At 32.3% G+C, this 20,508-nt stretch overlaps 1 protein-coding gene and 2 long non-coding RNA genes across 3 annotated transcripts in view; 2 read left to right on the top strand and 1 right to left on the bottom strand.

Moving 5' to 3' along the window:
• LOC149904992 (protein GDAP2 homolog) overlaps positions 1-16,144 on the bottom strand; it is a 38,255-nt gene extending 22,111 nt beyond the window's left edge. The window contains exon 1 of the mRNA XM_090106521.1: positions 15,912-16,144. The gene's annotated coding sequence lies outside the window, so the exon portion shown is untranslated. The remainder of the gene's footprint in view (positions 1-15,911) is intronic.
• On the top strand, positions 8,928-10,283 carry LOC149904994 (uncharacterized). Its single transcript, XR_016457191.1, has 3 exons — positions 8,928-9,107; positions 9,238-9,299; positions 9,378-10,283. It is a non-coding gene; the product is annotated as an uncharacterized LOC149904994 (long non-coding RNA).
• Positions 11,511-12,236, top strand: LOC149904993 (uncharacterized). The gene is made up of 2 exons (XR_016457184.1): positions 11,511-11,748; positions 12,052-12,236. It is a non-coding gene; the product is annotated as an uncharacterized LOC149904993 (long non-coding RNA).
• Positions 16,145-20,508: the final 4,364 nt, after the last annotated feature.

The raw sequence follows: 20,508 nt of genomic DNA, 5'->3' as shown, positions 1-20,508 counted from the left end.
TTTATTACTGTCAATTTGAATTTGGTCTTATTAAAATAATTTGAAAGGTTACCATGTGTAGTATTGTTTAGATGAAGCTTTTCTGAAGTATCAAATTGCAAAGTTTATTAACACCTCAAATATAGTGCTCAGAATTAGCCATAGCCATATAAGAATAGATAGTCTTGTAGATGGATATAAAAAATGATGATAACGAATCAATCAACTTCCCAATTCATGGACAATACGTACAGTGAAGTGGAAACATTCAGCATAACGGTTCAAATGGTAATATTTTCATTTGAAACAAGTGCCTGAAATAAAATGTGCTCTGATGAAAGCTGTGTTTGTGTGATCATCAAGATATGAAATATAGAGATTCTCCGACATCCAGAGCCATCATTTTTCTCAATCATTCTAGATATATCAATCACAAATAGGTTTGCTGGTATTAATAATCGTTTCTAAATCTGATTCCGAATTCGAACTCCACGCGAAGGAATAATATTAGCTTTTTATATTTACAGCTGATTGCATTTTGTAACAACGAATGGTAAATATTGATTCAGGTGGTACGCTCGTTGCGTGTAGAATATCAAATTATGAATTACATTAAAACATATACTACTGCTAGTACTACATTGTATCAAGTTAGTGATAAAAAAGACTAGATATGTGAGTAGGTACTTTTTTTCATCAAAATTTAAATAACAATACTTTTGACGACCCTGACCAACATCTTCCCATACCCATAGCTTATGAACATATTTAATGAATTTTCTTCAAAAGAAATATTTACCTCATAATTAGTGTAATTTGGTAGAACAACATCACCTATATATCAGTTACGGTATATCAAACGAATATACTATGATTTTTTTGTCGTCGATCGTAATTCGTAAGCCGTAGCCTCATCAACTTAGGGCATCCTACCGCGTGTGTCGCATACATAAGAGCGTGCTAATATGGACAGGTATGTCGACTCTACAAACTGCCTTTTGGTATGATTGTACTTTCAACTATGCATTTATTTGTTTCTTAGCGATAGTTTTATCAAGGATGCTGAAGAACTTGACATAATATACAGTCCTGTTAACAATTTTGTGTTGTACCGTGTACGTTGCCTATAGGTAGATATACATATGAATTGAAGTAACCAGTTGAAGTCTTGAAAGGAAAATGTTTAAAGGTCTCGGTTTGATAGTATTTGTTTACATTTATTTATTTCATGTGATTTAACAAAAACAGTAATTTTGACACGCCCTAAGTTGGCTCCAAAGGTAATTTATTTGAAAAGGATGATATTATGATACATAGTGCCTTTAAATAAGTCAGTAAACAGGGTTTGTTACTTATCCATTGAGATAACATTAATGTTCTGAAACTAACAACGCCATACACAAGCGTGGTTATCTTTATAGCAGTAAAAACCTTGGTCGTCTACACTCTACACAACGGTGATGTCATTGCCCTGAGGTGCACAATTCCTTTAAACGTTGCGTCCAATGTTTTCTTTTTCGAAACCTTCGGATTTACAACGCTTTGGATAAGTAGGTACTCTGACCTTGAATCTAAACGTTATGTACTTTAAAATTTTGTTTACACCATCGCGATTGAGTCACCTCCACACATTATTGATATTGAGTTTCGAGTACAGTTTGGCAAGAATGTTAGGATCGACGGGAATCAAAGGAACAAAAGAACGACTTTGGAGTACCTACCCTCAGCTTTCAAAGCGATATTGCATTGCGTTTTAGTTGGTGGTGTAGTTCCAGGCTCCGTTCACCGAATGGTATGAGTTCAAGGTTATGTACAGCAATTAGATACAAATCCGGTAAATTGCTGGTTAATTTCAAGCTTAAGTCCGAGCTATAAATATTATAAGTATTATTTTTTATTTATTTCCACTATTATTCATACGTTGTCTCAGGTTCATGCTAACAAAGGACAAGCATTAAAACACAAACGAACTAGTCACGTATGGTAAATAAATTAAGTTATTTACTATTTAGTAATTCTCACCCACTCGAGACAACATTGCACTGACGTTAGTCAACTGTTCATTTCTCTACAACTACTACATTTAGCAAATTGACGTCAATCGTTAATGTAAGGTAATGTAATACTACAGGTAATACGTACTGACTGTAATGCCTCATAATGTTTGATGTGTGTACTGCGACGTCCATGTATTAACAATTAAGTATTAAACCAGGCATGGTGAAGGACAAATTATCCCAGAACCCAAGCTTTTGTTCTTCTTATCAAATCTATTAAATATCTTTATGATTTAAATATACTTTGAAAATATTTCATGCATATTTATATATATGAAATGGAAAATAAATAATTGAAATTGACAGGAGTGCATTAATAGTAATTAAACATGTCACCATTATATGGTAATCGAATGCTAACGTGATAGCAAAGTGAAAGAGACATAATAATGAAAATCCTTTTAGTGTGTATGTTTCGAAAATTTCATCGGAGCTTGTATGCTGTCACACTGATTTCCCGGTCTATATGACAATATATTTTTGCTTTTGTCTCTCAGATTCCCATAGCATAGATTCCAAAAATATTATTTTGAATGTGAGAATAAAAAACAAATGGTTTAAAAGTTCTAACAATTTGTCTTTCCCAATTCCCACGCACCTACTTTCACAGTGTTTTTAACTTTTTGAAACCGTAAATTATTTGGAAATTGAAAATTGCACTTGAGCCTAAATTTCTACCGTTCTTTGAATTGACTTTGAAAATGACGTGCTTACACTAAAAGGTATAGAAATGTAGAAAGTTATTTAGATATTACCGTATCCAGTGTAATGAAACGGATAAAATTTCATATATTATACAATTTACGTCAACTGTATACCACATTAATCTGATATGCGTGGCACTTGGAGGGCTTCAGGCGGTGGGCGAAGCCCTAAAGGATTTGTGTTTATCCTATTTCCAAGAGCCATTCGTAACTTTCCGTGTGGTAAGTCAAGGTCCCTTGTAAATTCCAAGGATGACTTTTAGAAATTACTTTGCAGTTTGTTTTCTCTAAATAGGAGTCGGCAAAACTAAGCAGGACAGGTTTCATATTGTATAAGTGTAAGGTTTTGAACTTACTACAACTGGTTTTCTAATAATAGTTAATGACCATCTTGTGCATCTGATGCAACACAAATAAGTTAATACGTCTATATTCTTATTCTGTATCTAAACTTAATCAAATTTTACTACTGAGACTGAATTGGATGACAAAAACAGATTACCTGGTGCATTCAGGTCACATAATCGGTTATCTGACCGATTTGCCTAATCAAAACAACAAAATGCATCAGCAAATACAATTGCACATGGTGAATGATCATCTGTGGTTTTATATAACGATCCAACAAAGCGTTCATGCTTCACTGAGCATGCACATTCATTCAAATTGAACCATAATACAGGCTATATAGCATTAGTGTAATGACAGACCAACGTGACCACAATTAGAAACAACTGAACTTTATATGCGAGATTTTCATAGCTATCATTCACGCTTTTGTTATCAGCAATCTTTATAATGAGCATTCGTCTCGAATCAGCTAAACGGATACAAACTAATTCTTCATGCTGTATAGTTGAAATATCAAAAACATATATTCGGAGCCATTTAAAATTATTATGTTCCTATATTTCCTTCGACTGAAACCATTTGTTTTTACATTTTTATTATAATTTATAATAATTTCAGCACAATGAGTGTTTCCCTAAAGCAGAGTTACGTCATACTATACATAAATGTTCCGGTACCAAATTTAAATAACAGAACATAACAGACATATTAACCTTTCGTTTATCTAAAAAATGAACACTAATCGACTTATCATATTCGAAAATAAAACATGTTCTACTTTGGCATAATTACATTTTTCCTTTTAAAATTGAAACGAGTTCCGAGTTCCTTAAATATTGGTTAAAATAATAGTTCTACTGACATCGATGAGCGAAGCATGTTGACCCAAAAATTTTTTTAGGGGTGCGTTAGCTGACATTGAAAAAACTGGTTTCAAAGACTAAATCCATAACGTCAATTTGAATTGGTACCTGTTTTATTAGGAGCTTGATTAAGATAAGGGTAGGAACGTCTAGAATAGTAACGTAGAGGTGTTCGAAAAACAAAAGAATTTCATACATGCAATGCAAATATGAAATAACCCATCACAGTCATCATATAAAATTCATGTAATTTTCGTTCCTCTTCAGGAAGGCAGTGGCGCAACATTCATATGAAATAAACCTATCAAATATGTACTGTAATTTTGTGTTCCTCCTAAGATTTATAGAGCCAGAAGCACTAAGAGATGAGATCTTAAGAAATATTTAGGAAACTGCTCATAAAATAATATGAATAAATTCTTAAATAGTTAAGACTTCTTTTTCTTGTGTGCCCAAAACATGTACGATGTATGTTATCGTATAGGTACATAAAGAAAATAACTGGGTTTTGGAAATGTGAATTACTCTTTGTATCAGTATAAAATTTTCCACAGTTGAATTAGACGTAGATACAAGTCAAATTGTCTTCGTCGAAATAAATATCAACGCCGAAATACATTTTGTTCGCTATAAAGAATTCTAAAGTCTGCATTCTCTTGCACCTCTTTTATTTTTAAGATTTAAATATTAATTGGTTTCTTTAATAGACTATCTTTTTGCCACTATCCAAAAGCAGAAGACAAAAAGTTATAGGTATTGGAACAAACCAATTAAAATGCTTCCCAGACCGGAAGCTTCTGTGTAGTCTAACTGTATTGAACTGTCTCTGAATACTAATCACTGTTATATAGATAATGACTAATGAACTTTGTGTGTATTTGATCTCTTAAACATTTTGTCGTTTGCATTTTATGGATTTGAATACGTCTTCCTTTGTTCGTGCGTGGATTCATAGAGAGTTGAAGTGAAGGTTTTCTAAACAATGGGAACTAAATAAAATAGACATAGAGTCATTGCGAAAATTGGAAAATTTTAATGAAAATTGCAAATATTCGGTCTTCCTAGTAATTACGTTTATATTTAGCAAATTTAGCGGTATTTTGAAAATAGAATTTCACATTTGAAATCTTTTTGTTCGTCCCTTGTCTGTAATTACATGATATGAAACTTTATTTTATGAACGTAAAACGCCAAAAGAGAGAACCTTTTAGAGAGTATTAAGATGCTAACTGCATTATCCACCGGTTTTTCCCCTTTTCCGCCCGTAAAATGCTGCAAATTGGAATATAGAGGCTATTATTCATATTAAGCTTTTCATAATCAAAAGGCCACAAAGGCTGGGTGGCAAATGTATATCCAAAGCATACAATAATTTGAGTACCTACATAATCTTTTTCAATTGCTGCTATACCATAACTATTGGGGAAGGTAATTTCAAACAATTCATAGATTATGTCGTTGACGACATCTAGTTGTTATTTCATGAAATATTCATAATTCATAAAATACCAATCTACATATATATAAATGTGTATATCTAACTATATCAGAAGTACTTGAGTCTTTATAGGTAAAACATTAATGGAAATAGGTAAATCGATTTGAAGTAATTGTCCCTCGTGTATAAAATAATGACTTTGTCACGCGCAACCAGCCTTACTATCTTAGGAACCTTCCATTAAGTGGGTTCACTATCTTTACTACAGTGAATCCATGTTTTTCCTGCTATTTCTTTTTGCCGGCACCAAATTCATTGAACCACGTCTCGACAAAAACAGAACTAGCTCAACCAATACAGACAAAGACCACGATTCAAGGTCCAACAAAATTATGGCTATAGAAAAAGCATTTGATAAGCAATGACAAAACACTCGCATGAGTACCTATCGGAGTAGGCAATTGAATTTTTTAGTGTCCAGTCTCTACATATACGATAATTGGATAACTCAATATCCCCTATAGAGTTGCGTTAGTGTCTTTTTAAAAAATTAAAATGGTAAATCTCTCGATAATATGCATTTTTCTGTACCAGGCGATTCCGTTTCTCCAATGCACATACACAATCCTCAAACAAGTTCTGGGAAAATAAGGAAGTAAGGCACCGAACGAGAAATTGAGGTTACGTACCATTAAATTGAAAATCCAGCGTGGACAAATTTGTGTCTCTTTAGACAGAAAACAGCAATCACACTAACACGAGTTTTAAACTATTATCACAAACTTTGATTAAAGACCAACGCGATGCGTCCACTTCCTACGCCGATTAAACACACACTGATGTTCGGGCAGGAACGATGACATCAAGTAATATGCATTAATAGTCAAATGTTTATACAAAACCTAGTGCTGTTTGTATTGTGATTAAGTTTATATTTGTTTGCACAAATAAACGCTTCAGTTGTGTTGGGCTTGAAACGAGTTTGCCTACGTCTTATATGCTCGATTAGTTACTTATTGTATATTTGTAGATAAAATAGTAGGTTTATTTTCATATATTTTACCACATTAAAACTTGATATAAGTTGAGACAGAGTGAGTCACACATGGGTGGAATGTGATGGATGCATTTTTAATTATCCGGCACATGTTCATTGTGGAAGTAAATACGAAAATGTATTTGTCAAAACAACAGCTATTTTATTTTGAGTAAATACTTTTTTAACTTAGTTTTTTGCTTTGCACGTATTTTCTTCAATAATTTTGGTAATTGTAGTAACCTTTGAATTGTTTAAATCTTATTTATCAGTTTGTGGATTTGGATTTTTTCCTTTTATTATTTCGCTGCATTCCTTGCACGTACCTATGTAAAGCTATTACAAAATAGAGACATAAATATAGAACAGACAATTTCTGTAACAGCGATTTGGCATATAAAAAGCTAGATAAGATTGGGAAACTTTGAGATAAGTTAATTTGAATATTGCAAATTTATTATTTCTATATTATTATGAGGTAATTCGATGATAAATAATCAGAGAAAAAACACAAATGAATATCCGGTCTTTGGAATAACTACCTACTTCACAATCTCCGTACGAAGTACAACAGAAACAGAAACGTACTGATTTACGAGAACTTATTGTATGAGCTTTGTGTGAGTTTGTAAGAATATTTCATTTATATTTATAAGCCGCATTTCAAAACTTACATAACACGCTTTTATCAAGGCCGTTACGTGTTTGTTCAATTCAACGATGGCCACTGAGGGATCGTTATCTCTTATCAATATCTTTTGTTCTTTAACAAATAGTGCAGTGTAAGCTCTTTAAAAGTATAAACTTAATGTCTTATCTGATAGAGCCTTATTAATTGGAAGCTTTTGTTTTAAATTCTCGTGTTTACCATTCGATTCGTCGTCTATCTATCTATATTCGATTATTATTCGATTCGATTAGTCTACTAGGTATCTACCTAATAAAAACGCTAAGAGATCACTGCTTAATTATAAGACCGCCAATAATTGTACTACATCTTTCTAGTACTATATATTTTATTTTTATTGTTTCTTGTTATTTAATGGTTGAATTACAATAAAGTGTAATAAATAAATAAAAATATACACTAGGTACCAATTGCGAGCCTCCGATTTTTTAGGAACCACGGTTTAAAATATGTCCAACATTTCGTTTCTACAATACGTATTTAAGTATTTAATATAATACTTTAAACTTAAATTCAGGAGCTGTAACACGTTCGAGTCAAGAAACAACAGCAATTAGACTCCAATCTCCAAGTTTGCACATTCATAAAATTTGGGCTTAAGCGGTGAATGCTAATACCACAAATATTAAAACATGTTATCTTAATACTCTAATTAATGTTACTTAAGGTAAATATTTCGTTAATTTATTCATTAGCGAGACAAAGGAATGCAGGGCAGTATTACGCAGTTGTAACGTGCATTTAATAGTACCTACGTGATCACAACCCGAGGATATGGCTTATTGCAATTATTTATGCTAAATATAAATTGTTAGGCTCTGTAAGTTCAATGTCGATTAGTGTACTGTGTATTATGACGAATGAAGGTACTTCTTAGTACCTTGTAAAATTAGTATCTCTTTTTATTACACAATTGTTACGTGCATTTAATAGTACCTACGTGATCACAACCCGAGGATATGGCTTATTGCAATTATTTATGCTAAATATAAATTGTTAGGCTCTGTAAGTTCAATGTCGATTAGTGTACTGTGTATTATGACGAATGAAGGTACTTCTTAGTACCTTGTAAAATTAGTATCTCTTTGTACCATATATTCAGCAATTTATTATAGTTATACGGTTTATACTATTTCCATAAAGAATCAATTAGTAGTACACGTAGGTAAGAGGTACATAGACGCAAAATTAAGAAAAAAAATTGTATATCTACTAAACAAGAATTGAATGTGAAAGAGCCAATGAATTGGAAAAGATCAGAGACTACAATGAAAATGTACCTACAGAAGAAAGCAAACCAAACTATCTTAAATTTTTATAAAGATCCACAAACATTATAAAGACGGAGCATTAAAATCCGCAGATTTGGACACTTATTTTTGTTAAGTGGAAACTCGACTTGTGGGAACTGCATTAAGGTGATGAATTAATTTTTCTAACATTTACGGCCCTTTTCAAACCTTCGTAATTTTTATATTATTAAAGTTGTCGTGATGAAAATTCTTGACAAGAAAGTTCAATAGTAACACAATACGTCTACCGTTTTAGAAACATGATTCCATGATATTTTCTCGATAGAAAAAAAATACAAAGTTCTCATTGTTATTTTTTTTTAATCTCTGGCATCTTTAAAATAACAAACGTAAAGTTACGACTTTTTGGATATTAACTATAAAATATACAACCTATACGTCTACCGATTTAGAATTTTGAAATATGCGATGGTTTTGAAATAAAGAAGAAATACTTGAAATTAGCGCGCGACCAGCCAATATAGCGAGAGCCGCCCTGTACCTTCCTACCCCGATCGCTGCACGAGTCATTCCCGCTACGGCCGTCAGACGGGGAACTTGTGTCGCTTGCGCAATCGTAAAAAAGGGTGACAACACGATAAGACAAAATGAGACAAATGGGGACAATAAAGAAAATAAGAAGAAGAAACATAAAGGTTGGAGGAAAAAGAATGCTTACAATTGGAACAAATTAATGAAGTAAGTTGGTTTTATTTTAAATTTGATGATAATTGTAGGTATTATAGACGATGTTTGATATGTACCCCTGTTTTAAGTACATAACGAATGTGTAAGATTTTTTCATTTATAGCATAAATAATATTTTCAGAAATCCGGAATCCAGAAGGAAAATAAACCCACTGATTGTTCACAATGTGAACCCACTCCTTCGTAAGTACCTTTATTCAGTCAAAAATGTATGTTATCAACGCTCTAAGTACTGGTTTTATCGCATGATTCCATTTTTAGCAAAAAGCAACAAAGTGCAAAGAAATAAAAAATCATGGTGAACTTAGTGGAAGTATGGTGGATGTAATATGGAACAGGAGCTCATTGGAGTAGTATTATATTTAAAAAAAAATACGAAAAAATTTCAAGAATTACATTTCTTAGTAGGTGGTAGATAAGTATGTTGTATAAAGAATTTGATGTTGATATTTATTTCATTTATACTTACTACACCTGTGCGGGAAATTGCTTAGTACTAAAACAGGTTTATATTTACATAGTAATGTGAGTTTTCATTTCGAAAAATTTTGTGTAAGTATATTAAATTGAGTTTCTGGGTGATCTTGAAACACAATTGGGCCCGGAAGATGGCGCTGCAGTCACTCCTCCTAATCACATGAACCGATTTGGATGAATATTTGTGTGCACATTTCATTGTTGTGGGATGATTGGTTGATTCGTTTTCACATTAGCTAATATTATGTATTTTTGTTGTAAACTTAATTTGATGTTTATAATACATTATTATTGGTATAAATAAGCCAGTGTTCGTCTCACATTGCTGTACCTGCCTACCTACCCTACCAGGACCTAACTTTGTTCTGGCTATTTTATTTTGATTATTTGTAATGAATAATTACAATTATAATAGAGTGCAAAAAATAAATACATGCGTCAATATATTTTGTGTTTTTTTTTAAACAATTTTTTTTTTAAATATCATTCCGACCGCGGCTTTGCCCGCGTGGAATTAGATTATATCGTGAATCCTGTCTTATCCCACAGAAGTGTTCAGTTCGGATAAAAAGTATCCTATGTGTAAATCCAGGCAATTAGCTATATTTTATCAAAATTGGTAATGTAGTCTTGACGTGATTAAGTAACAACTAACAAAAAAATATACAAATTAATATCCAAAGTTTCGCATCAGTTTTACTGTATTAGTGATATCTTCCACTCTTGACTTTGACTGAGAAGAATTAGGGTTTATAACTTCTTTCAGTAATATTACCTTTCATTTCTGGGCATGATGTAATATCTACGTCAGCATCAAATTCTATCTAAATCCATTCAGTAGTCCGCGTTATTGAGTACCATTTCATTTTTTCAGAGTAACAATATTTTTTGTTATTTTAAAGATTATTTATAACCTGTATTATTTTGTAATAAAGTAAACATTACGAAATAATAATAATTATTAATAATGTCTAAGTAGTTGTTAAAAAGAAGATTATTTGTTTATAAGCAAGAAAATAAAACCAATAAATCAACAATTAAATATATGTATAACAATATTATAACTGTATGACGACTCCATACATGTTTGTCCCGAGTCGGCTAGCGGCAGCGCGGCGAGTTTGCAAGAATGACATCGCGCACACCCGCGTTCGCGATAGCGAACTAAGACTCCGCCCGCCAAGCAGTGGATTTTTTTTTGTGTATCGTCTTAACTTGATACGAGTAAATGCATACTGCAGTCCCGTTAGCGAAAAGCGAAAGGTTGGAGAGGTACAATCTTGCTTTAAAGTTGTCCCTTTGCGCGACATTCTTGACCTGTTTCAGAATTCAACAGCATAATGACTGGTGTATTGCCCTATACATTAATATAAATATATATATTAAGGACAGAAAACAAAACCGTTGGTAAAGGAGAGGCAAGAAAAATATAGATAGAGTTATTATGTTCTGCAATCAATAAATAACTTAAACTTCTATAGGTGCAATTTAAATATTTGTATTTACAGGAAAATTCGGGAAAATATCTAATAGAAAATTCTGCTAGATTTTTATTTCAACGTTTCTCACTATATCCAGGAAACAAGAAATTTAATCTTATTCTTACCTAACCTATACCAATTCTAACACCGAGACCTTACATTATCATTCCCAGTACATGCAATCGAATCCGGGATTAAGAAATTACAGCCGAACCCTGAAAATGTGTTACCTATTCCGTTTTAGTGTAGATACACATTAGGGTGATCTAATAAAACTCTTATGTGAGTAGATATGGATAACCATTAACTTGGAATCAAAAAGGGCAACTTGGTACGTAACTACCTACGTCTATAGAACCTATCTTTATAGAATATCCAAGATATTATGTGATATAATCGTTAATACGGGATATCGCCAATGTCACCGGAGCGTTTAGAACACAGAACAGTAAAGTAGATAGAAGTGTGATGTGGGCGTGGCCCACGTGTCACTAGTAAGGTAAGATCACCTAACTTGCTCTCAGTTGTGCGCAGAAAAATATTCGAGTCGGTTGTCAGCTGTCAAACCTTTTTTCCATATTTATTCATTAATTAGGACGTGTTGTTCGGTATAAAGAGTGCAAAAATGATAGCAGACGAAATAATATCAGCAATGAAGGCATTTCATACCGTCGGTAAGTCTTATTTTAATTTATTTTAATTATATTTTATGTTATAACTTCGCTTGTCGTAATTTGTCAAAATTGTATACAAATATCTAGTCAAAATGAACCTTAATCCATAAGAAATTAGTACTATTATAGATTGAACAGCAAACAAGACTTTCTGGAATATTATTGCAATAAACAAACGAATGTCGCTTTAGTGATGCTTGTGGTGCATATCGACAGTATCGATACTTTAGAAAAGACAAACATTATAAATATTAAATTTTATTTTATTTTTCCTTAGCTTTCATTTGTCTAATTTATTTATAGATTTCCCAAAGAGGCTAATTTAAAAGAGAAATGGATAAATGCAACGTGACGAGTTAACTGGATGCCGAACAGTACTAAGCGGTCTAACAAAGGCCACCGATACATCAAACCTACAGCAGTTCCAAGATTTAAAATAATGCATATTTTCTGTTTGTATTTTGTAAATATAGATTTATACTATTCTATTCCGTTTTTTATTTAATAATAATAATATAAAAAGACGTACTTAGTAGTAATAAACATACTCCAAAATGTGACGCATTATACTATACTCATATAAAAGAAAGAAAAAAAAATACACAAAAAATATTTATTTGTGAATTATCGATAACAAGGCTGACATCCCTCAGAGCATAGCATCAGATAAATATCAAGTTAATGTCATTAATGTTGAGTGACACAAATTTCAACCTTATCTCTATGTGTTGCGTTTCAAATTTATATCTATCGAAAACTAACGCCCTCTGTTGTGGAGTAGCTGAATGTTTTCGAATTTGGAATTTCTGTGCAATGAGAAACAAAACAGCTAATATACCTAGGGATGTTATACTAAAATAAACCGTAACATGGTGCGTTAGGGTACATATTGAAATGCTGAATTTATAACCTAAGTCAGTTTTTACTCAAATTAAGCTGTCCAATCAAAGGCATAGTTTACTTGTAGTGTACTGTATAACTATCGGTTTACATGTGTGGGTTTGGCGACACTGGTTTTCATACTAATTAGACATTACAGCACTTCTATATGTTTTTACTGTTCTGTGGTTTAGAATTTCTAAGATTTCCACGATTTCCAGTACTTAACTTGCTGTGAAGTTTTATTTTGTTATTAATAATTTAATGCCTGTTTTTGTTTAAATCGGACAAAAATTTAATCATTCTGGCAATCAACTGGGCAACGACTGGGCAAAATTGTGAATTGTTGTCATATATCGTGGGGATTTAGGTTGTTTGTACCGAATACTTTTCCTGTCGTAGTCTTTAGTGATAAATTTTGCCAGATAAGGGCAAGAAGCAGTGTTTTAAGAAACATCATCTCATCAGATATATCATCAATAGTCCTAAAATTGGGAGCCCATTAAACATTTCACGTACGATACCTATGCAGTCTATTGTCTGCGTTAACATATTTATAAGAGTATATGATCCCATTCAATTAATCATTTTATTTCAGGCATGCGCAAACCCCATTCAAAGCCATGTGCATCTTGCAATGAATGGAGTAGTGATTCTAAAAATAGCTCGGGGACATTTACACGGTGTACCTCAATGGAGCCTCCCTATCTGAAATAGGGCACTGTGTCGACTGTGACGTCACAGCTACGTCAGATGGACCCCGGAAACTGGGTCATAGTTCAAACGTCCTTTGTGCACTACGCGCATCGCAATAATCGTAATTACCTGAATTTGGAATTTGTACAGCAGATAAGTCAAGATAAATTATTTTTATATGATCTTTGAGATGTACCACCTAGTATTCATTTTTGCTGTATAGTTCTAGAATTATAAACGAGCCCAGTTGTAAAAAACAATAACTTACTACCTACTAGTGCGAAATTAGAGATGAAGAGTTATTTGCTGCAAAGTTTATATACTATACTTGTAGCAAAGGATCCTGACTCCAAATTTTCACGATTTTTAAGATTTAGATTTCTGTTTGTGCCTTTCGGAATATTTCAAGGACTTGATGGGGTCAGTAGGTAGTTAAAATTTTATCAGACTTGAATGTCACACGTTGGTAATGGAATAAATATTTGCCGAAAATAACAATTTTATTCTGTGTTCTCATGACATTTAGGAACTATACAAAATTTTCCATTAAGATACGACGAAATAGACCAAATACCAATATTTATCAATGTCATAAAACAAAGATGGTGGACAAATTAAGACGTGCAGTCAATCTAATCTTTACTTAATTCCACCGCATTTCGTTCAACTTCCACAACCGAGCTCGCGACCAATTCTTGCGTGCCAAATCTTTGACAATAAGGCATCTTAAATTCGTCATCGTCTCAACAATGGCTCTCCACTCCACATTATAAAGCGAAGTCCCGACAAGCGACAAGGCATAAAGCTGCGACAAAAGCAATGAGCACTTGACTCAATAGCTAAAGTAAATTCCATTGTATCGCGGCCTGCCGAGTGGCCTTGGAGTCCGGCTAGGTGTTTGCGATAGGAGTTCTAAATGTTTAATAATTTGCTCGACAATTGGAGGACCGTGTTTCCAAATGGCCGATGAGGGACTTACGTTTCTATTTCTTTATTAACTCTTTTTCTGGGCTGTCACAGTTGCTTTATTTCAATGTACCCACATAACACAATAAAAAAATATTTGTTTTCTTAGTGATGTAAAAAAGTAATTCATATTTTAATTTGCTTACATTTCAGTCGAGCGAGTCTTGCGGTTTAATGCTGGTACTGGTAGTGAACAAAATATATAGGAATGAGTGTTCTCGTGTGAAAATGTTACACTTCAACATTTACCTAATAGCAGACAATGAAAACGATGGAAGATGGGGAAAATTACATTCAAGTGACAAATTAATACTGACCAGCCTCTGGTTAAACTCTTTCAATTTGCATATTTAAAGGCCATACAAGACCTTACAATAATTATGTACTGAGCCCTACTAAAATAATTATTTTGTTGTTATATACTTCTGACGTCGTGGATATATTGTTTTCATTAGAAATGCATTTACTACTATAATTTCATTAAAGTAGGTAATCCAAATTGTAATAGTTATAATATGGATCAGTGCACTACTCAGGAAAGGTAAGTACCATCCGTCTATTACATAAGGTTAATACTGTGAAATATGTATTAAGGTAATATAAATCTTTGCCAATAACAAATATAGATTATTGTGCAGATAATGTGTCCATAAACATTTAAATTTTATGACATTTGACGATAAGATATTTTATATTTCCTGTAACCCTAAACACAATAATAATATAAAAATTTGTGAGTACCGTTAATAGTAAAACGGCATTTTGTATCAGTCCTGTGAGGTTCAACGATTACAATTTTTTTAACGTTGTAGAAAAATGTATCAAAATAATATTAACATTTTGTAAGCATGCCTATGCCAAGAGACAATTAATAACTAATTTAATAACAATTTGTTCCTACATACAAATTTTCAATGTAATAAATTAGGTTACAATTTGATGGAATATAATATTTATTTCTATCTAAACTATAAAATGGGTAGCATGGAAATATTCTATAAATTTATTCAATATCACATTTACTTTTAAGCATTCATTAAAATATGTATTTATAGTTTACCAACTTTAAGAATATTTTTAAATAAAACATGGGAAGAATTTATCAAACAAATTAATAAATTAAGGAATGGTTGGAGATTATTCAATGAGACAAACAATACTACAAAAAATAATAATAAGTTCTTAACATTATAAATGTTAAAACCTAATTGAGATCCAATTTAAAATGCAGGTAATGCAGGGAGTATATTAATGCATTTTTAAACGAAAATATTGTAGTTTAATTCAGAAACAAAAAATATTTAAATATCAAGTTACCATAAAGATAGTGAAATAATGGATGGTGGATATAAAATATTAAGATAATTCAGGCTAATGGAAAGTGAATTATTTGAACGAAAACTAGGTCATGTTTGATTTGTAGTACATAATATTTTCTATGAATATTTTATTGTTTAAAAATCTTTCATGTTTTCAATTTGAACCGGTATACCTAGTTGATTACATAATTAAGTCTGAAGAAACCTTAAAAATATTTCTATAATTTGATGCAAATATATTTGATAAAATAACTGTACAATATTAATTAATAATATACGTAGTTTACCGAAGTAATTACTTACCTACAGAGGTTCGATGTCAATGACGAGCAGGAACGGAGCCTTTGCACATATACTAAGGTTTATTCATGAACATTAGACCGAAAATTGTAAAATTTCAATAATAACTGGAATAAAATAAGTTTTAAAATAAATTTTTAAAATAGTTTTTTGTCATGTTTTTGCATTTTAGATTTTGATTTTAGTGTCAAATTACGATTGGACTACGACGGGCGGTCAAGTCAGAAAATTAAATTGTCAGTGTTACCTTTCAGAAATATTATGTCACATAAAAATATTTTCGTAGGAAATTTATTACACAATAAAATACAAAATATAGAAAATATTAAATATTTAATAAATTTTATTTAAACAACATCATAATATATATTTTGAATATTTTTTTATAAAACTGATGAAACATCGAAAAAATTGTGAAACTGCCATCTATGTTTAACAAAGATTAACCCAAGTAAGGTGAGACAGTCCCTAAAAGATATGAACTAAGTTTATCAAAAAGTCCATAGATGGCGCTTTACTAAATATAGTTGAACTATTTTATTTTTAATTTTTTCTAAAATTTGACTGTTCTATTATTTGTAATAACATATAATTTCGCAACATCAAACTTTCTACTTGCGCAAAAATTACCAGTATATGTGTGATCGTATAAAAGTTTACTGCCAATAAAAGATACTGCGAAAAGGCAAACCAAGAGAAGAGCACAGATAGTTGGACATAAAATGGCACCAAGTTTTCCAGTTGATCGTACTGATCCAATTTCTGAATCAGTGTCGCTGCGCCTTTCAGATTCCTTTGACATGGCTGAAAATATATAAAGGAGTAAGAAAACTGAAAAAATCATAGGAAATCGCAGTAGATACCTAACCAGACTGTTCAACAATTACCTAGATAAAGTACTTAGAAAGAAATTGACAAAAAAAATATCAAAAAAGGTAGGTGGGAAAGAACTACTTACTTAATTATTTAAATTATTAACGCATAAGTGAATCCAATAAATTGTATCTAGCCTTACAGCTTCAAATCCACAGGTGTGAAACACAACAGAATTAATAATTATACATAATATATTATCTTACCTTTTAATAATAATATTTTTCTTAGTGGTTCCTCAAAGAAATCAAAGAAAGCAATTAAAACATTTTTTTTATTAAAATATTCAACAGATTTTCATAACTCTATCAAGATTGACAATATTTTTTTTTTCTTTTTCATTACCTATATACGGCTAACCCTGCGTTCACACGGTATCGCGGTTTTCTCTGAAATCGATTTTTTGCAGGATTGGGTTTAGTGGTAGGTACCAGTATTTTCTTAGAACATGAACGTGTTCAAACTTCAAGTAGTCAATTTCTTAGAGCGGCCGAACATGGGCAGCTCGAGCAGGACGCGGTACACGGACTGCTTGAGCGGTCGGTCGTTGACTGCTCGAGCTGTCGCTGCAAACCGAGCAGTTGAAGGCTTTATGCGGTTGCGACTAAATGTTTAAAGTTGACCGCGCGGTCGCGGCTTCAAGCCGTCGGCGTAAACTGCTTGAAGCGGTCCGTGTACGGCCGCCCTTACATTTATGGTAATTTTTTCACAGATTCTCTTTTAATTTCTAAACGAATATTATGCGTATCAATGTCTATGGCTTCTTTCAAGTTTCAACTGAAGTAAGAATTTAATTTACGTGGAAATAATTTAATTATTCGACATGAAAGTTCAGCTGTACGTTTTAGCGTTTTCATTTCTGACTATTCTTTGTAAGTTTTCTTTTTTTATTAATTCACGTCGACCCCGGCTTGAGGAGTGTTCCAGAAAAGGCTTCTATTATGATGAAATATTATGCTCATGAGGACATGAATATCGATTTGGTAAATAATTGGTACAATGTGATACAAAATCGTTTTACTCAAAAATACGTACATTGTATTGTATTTGTTTATTAGTGCATAAGCATGTGTGTTGTAAGCTGTGTATGTCATGATTGATTAGTTTTATGCATTCGATTATTCGATCAATAATTTTCGATGATTTTTTGGACTCATCTATTTAGGGTGGACTCTTAATTTCTAGCTAAAGCTTTGGTTTTTTCGTACTACATTATTATTGTATTTTGTTTTGTTTATAACACGTATTTAACGTGTTTTAACTTTTTAGCATAGGTAACGTCCCTTGCGAATGCTGTATTGACATATACTACTTAGGTAATGATCCTTGAGTGAGTTACCTTATCAGGCACTCAGTCAAAAATATTAAGCAGATAGCACATTGCGAGTTGCATATTTTGTTAATTTTTAATATTCGTTACAATTAACGAATATTAAAAATTAACAAAATATGCAACTCGAAAGTCAATACTTTCTTATCATTTCCTTTTATTGCAGCCACCAGAATTATACATTGATAGCAAGAAGTTGGACCTCAACATCTCGCGATATGTTTAAATTGAATCCACTACCCTACCATTGTAAAGACATCTTAAGAAGTAATTTAGCCAATAATTATATAAAAAAAATATTTATCACTCTTCTGGTGTTTTTTTTTATTATTTGACCATTTGTTCGTGTTTATTATGACCCAAGCACGGCGCGTCTTTCCAAACTATACAAGGCCAGTACGCAACGGTGTGAAACTAATCACGTATAGTTTGGAAATAACTTTTTACAAAGTTCTTCCAATCTATACAACAGCAGTACGCAAATACTCGCGTATACTTTGTAGTGAAGTAAGTAAGAATAGCGCTCCAAAACATACAGCGCCAGTACGCATGCGGACTAATCGTGTATGTTTCGGAGTAAGCGCGGCGTCTTTCCATTGCTCGTGTTTATAATATAATTGTATTGCTGTTTTGAAATCTATTATTAAAATGCATGTGTATTGTGTATAATATTATAATGCTGCGTACTGATCGTATATTTTTTGTATCGAGGATGCTTGTGTCTTCGTTCCCGACTATACTGCACGACTTACAATTGACAATAGTGCTAAAATGTAAGAATCTAATAAGTCCAGAAGAAGACGGTTGCGAGGCGACGGAGCCCCGCTTCGCGGGGCTCCTTTTTTGTGTAGTTAAAACACGAACCTAACCTAACCCATAGGTAACCCTTATATCTGTTACCTATTTATTTTTCTAAGCTTACCTAATAATATTTTTATTCCATATTTTACTGAATCAATCAAGAAGAATAAAAGTAGATAGATAAAGCTGTATAAGTCTTTGATTGCCTAATGCCTATATATTTATTATTTCTTGACGACGCGGTTGGCGCAGTGGTAAAGTAACTGCCTACTGAGCCGACGGACCCGGGTTCGATCCCCGGTCAGGGCAAATATTTGTGTGATGAACTCAATTATTTGTTCTTGGGTCTGGGTGTTATTATCTATATATGTATTTATAATATTATATTTATCGTCGCCTTGTACCCACAACACAAGCCTTAATTGAGCTTACTGTGGGACTAGGTCGATTTGTGTAATAATGTCCTATAATATTTATTTATTTATTTATTTATTATTTCGCTCAAGAGTCAAGCGTAAGTGGTGTAGTAGCTATATTTAGTTATACATATTTTGCGTACTGATCGTGTATATTTTGGAACGAAGAAGCAAGAATCCGTGTTACAAAGTATACACGACCAGTACGCAAAATTCGTGTATATATTGTAATAACAAACTTAAAAACAACATTACAAAGTATACACGAGCAGTTTCCTATGGTTGCGTTCTGGCTATGTATAGTTTGGAAATACGCAAGCACGGCAAGCTATATCTACTCTATGTACAATATACATAATAATATATCAATGTGAAATTTCAGTCGACCCCATTGTAAAATTTTTGCGTAAGAGAACAAAATATCAACAAATAGTTTGTGATGTATCTTATTTCGACTTCGCTTAAAAACGACTATGTATCTTATATCTTCTCTCTACTATATAAAAATAAGTCGGGTTTTCCTTCCTGACGCTATAACTCCAGAACGCACGAACCGATTTCCACGGTTTGGCATTCGTTGAAAAGGTCTCGGGCTCCGTGAGGTTTATAGCAAAGAAAAGGTGTCTCTGGTGGCGAAATGGAGTTCACCGGGCTTGCAAGTCATGGTTAAAAAATATACCATGAGAATGTAAATATTTGCTACCATAGCAATCTAATTAGTGGTGCTACACGCTTATAGAAATAAGAGTCGTGTATCTTATTTTGCTCGTAAGTTGTAAAATTCTGTGATGATGTAAGCATTTATTATTGAATTGAAAAAAAATATATATGTATAAGAAAACTTAAAAACTTTAACCAGGATGTGAATGAATAATATTTATAAAATTTACATATTATTTGAAATTTGAGATTTCGAAATACGATACAACGATTAGTATCATAGATAGACCTTGCCTAAATTTTCGACACAGTTCAATTTACAGAAGACTTATTAAAAAATGTTTTGCGATATGTAGTAAAATTTGTATTTATTCATAAAATTATCATACTATTGTGAAACGTTAGAATAGGTAAGTAAACCTAAAATTATATCAGTCCCTATCGCACGGTATTTTTTAAATATTTAAACTACCTTCTTATGAAAATAAATTAATAATTTCTGACAGGTTTATGTACCTAT

This window comes from Colias eurytheme, chromosome 10 (genome assembly GCF_061535395.1).
Source record: "Colias eurytheme isolate Ceu_HAF_F1 chromosome 10, ilColEury1 Martin Lab GWU primary, whole genome shotgun sequence".
Classification (NCBI taxonomy): domain Eukaryota; kingdom Metazoa; phylum Arthropoda; class Insecta; order Lepidoptera; family Pieridae; genus Colias; species Colias eurytheme.
This window is presented reverse-complemented; position numbering and strand designations above follow the sequence as displayed.